The following is a 2,855-nucleotide window of genomic DNA, read 5'->3' on the forward strand; positions in this document are numbered from 1 at the left end:
TTAAAGCTTTAGTTGTTTTTGTATTATAGCTCAATAAGGGCAATAACTATGTTACTAATTACAAAAAGTTGGCACACTGTACAATGTAAACAAACAGAATGTATATGTATATTATAGCACCAAATCACAGTAACAATCACCTCAAGCTGCTTATGTTGTAAGGCAAAGACCTACCAGTAACAATAAAAACAAACAACCCAAAAACCCAACAATAATCATATGACGCTCTTGAGCAAGCACTTGGTGATAGTGGAAAGGGAAAACTCCCTTAACAGGAAGAAACCAGGCTTGGAGGGTGAGGGTGGTGGTGCTATGATGATTGTAAGACGAGCATGACCTGTGCACAGTGCAAGAAATGTGTGTGTGGGTGTGTGCGTGCATGAGTATGCACACACTCATCCATGTGTACACTTGTGCAGACAAGAAACTTGACTGTTGGACAACAACTGTTCCATGTTCTGATTATTTGAGCGATGTCATTATTTTCTGTTTCACAAATATGTACACCCCCCCCCCCCCCCCCCCCAAAACAAACAAACAAACAAACAAACAAAAAGAACAAGTACATAAAGACTCACACAAAAAAATAAGCAGAAGAAAACCCTTCTTCAACTCTGCCGTGGCCGGTCCAAGCCTGGATAAGGAAAGACGAAGGGTGAGTGAAAGGGATGTCTAGGGTCACAAAAATCAACATGACTCATTCTAAAGGGCACAGACGTGCACCCAAATTAGAAAACAATTGGATGAAAGATTTTGAAGATTCACTAAATCTGTCATCACCAAAAACCAATAGGGTGTCAGTAATCTTGAAAGATTTGAATGCAAACTTTCCAAGATACATTTATTCTACAATAAAAGTTTGGCCTGATGGCGGTGCTGGGGTTCTACAGTGTGGCCTGGTGGCCAAGTGGCAAGGTGTTAGTGTTGTAAACTGAAGATCTTGGATTCAATACCCATCTATACCTTTAATACAAGCTGACAAGGGAAACAAAAAGTCCCTTTCTGTACTAGACACTAGCTGTAAGAAACAACAGTCCGTCCAGGAGCAATGTTCTCCCGAAAGTCTGTTCTGGGCATCTTTTTCACTCATCAAAGTGACTTCTTCAGTTTCACCTGACTGCAGGTTTCCACAGCCTTATAAAGAGTACATCTGCATAATGTCAGAAATTATACACAAGCATAAAAATAACAGTCCACTCAAGTTTTACAAAACACCATTGCTTATTGAGTAATAGAGCGTTATATACTGTTTATGATTTAACACCACCATGATGGTTTGTGGAGCATTGTGGAGTGAAATGTCACTGCTAAAGCTTGGCTGAAACTGGGTGATAGTAATTCTAACAGAATAATGCCGGTGTTGACCAGATGCACTATAAATGTGGCAACACTTTACAAGCTTGCAACATTTTTTCATGCTTTCCTTGGAATGATGTTCGCATTTGGCAATCTTTCTCTGGGTTTTTGGAATATTGGAGAATGTTGCTTTTGAATGGACTGATTCTTATGCAGTGATTCTCTACTTTGAGCACTCAAACCAACTAAGATGACAAACATGTTCATCAATTCATTTAATTGAACAATTCAAGAGGAATATGATGTTACGGTATGGACAAAGCTCAGCCTGTGTGGCATAGTGGCCAAGTGGCAAGGCATTGGTCTCGTCTGCCAAAGCTCATGGGTTCAATCCCCATCTGTGCCTTTAGTACAGTGATTAAAAACCTGTTTGATTCTGTACTTGCTGATCACGTTGCTTTAAGTAGGGGAAACACTCTGCTCCCAATAACCAGAAACACTGAACAGAACTTTAGACATGACTCTGGTGCAACAACATCACTGTTGTTGGCGCTTTACTCAGTGTGAGTATCAGTTTCCTTTACTCACAGGTTAAATATTTAACAGAATATAACATACGTTGTGAAGAGTCAAAGTGGACGATCCAAACAGGATATCTGACAACAGGAGACATTCGCAAAAGCATATTTACACTGATAATTCATATTAATGTTAATAATGACAATTTAATGACCATAATGCTTCCATCAAACTGAAATCCACCATTAATAAATCCTCAATTGATTTTTTAGACACAACTACATTTAAGGGCCCAAATTTCCCAAATGACCACAAATTAGATGTTAAAGTCTTTTTCAAACCTACAGATACACATGCCTTACTGTTCAGAACAAGTTTTCACCCAAAACACACATTTGCAGGGATAATTAAATCCCAATTACTGAGATTTCACAGGATCTGCACTCAACAGAGTGATTTGGGGAAGCTGTCAAGATTTTATTCTCAGCTCTCTCCACTAGGGGTACTGTTGGTCCTTTTTAAGAAAATGTTTCAATTCATTCTTGCAGACCAAGCCAATTGATGTTTCTCCCCTCATCCCAGTGGTGATCACATATTCTCCCTCCACCTGCAAATTGGTCAGAGTTATCAAGAGCAACTTTCAAAGGTTCACTCAGGACACACATATGCTTCAGGATCACAAGGCAATTGCAGCCTTCAGGAGGAACAAAAACCTGGGTGATCTCCTTGTAAAGGCTAAAATCTCACCTCTCTCTGAGCCTAAGCGCAGAGATCAGGGCAATTTTTCCAGCACCACAAGTGGGTGGGCAGTTATTCCAATGGTAATGTTTTTCTATCACTGTGCAAAGGGACTCCAAGATCTAAAAACTGTGTATATTTGATCACTTGTAGGAACTGTGGAATCCAATATGTGGAGAAACAGGAAATACACTTTTGGTTAGATTCACAGTTTTTGCCTTGTTGGGAGCTTTTAAGGACCAGCCTTGAATTTTACACATTTGATAAGTGAAGACTGGATGCTTAGTGACGAGAGCTGGGAT

The 2,855-nt window shown here is 39.7% G+C and overlaps 1 non-coding gene across 1 annotated transcript; it reads left to right on the forward strand.

The window, feature by feature from the left end:
* The first annotated feature begins 1,630 nt into the window (after nt 1-1,630).
* On the forward strand, nt 1,631-1,702 carry trnat-cgu (transfer RNA threonine (anticodon CGU)). Its single transcript has one exon. It is a non-coding gene; the product is annotated as a tRNA-Thr (tRNA).
* Nucleotides 1,703-2,855: the final 1,153 nt, after the last annotated feature.

This window comes from Oreochromis niloticus, unplaced genomic scaffold (assembly GCF_001858045.2).
Source record: "Oreochromis niloticus isolate F11D_XX unplaced genomic scaffold, O_niloticus_UMD_NMBU tig00007149_pilon, whole genome shotgun sequence".
In the NCBI taxonomy this organism is placed as follows: domain Eukaryota; kingdom Metazoa; phylum Chordata; class Actinopteri; order Cichliformes; family Cichlidae; genus Oreochromis; species Oreochromis niloticus.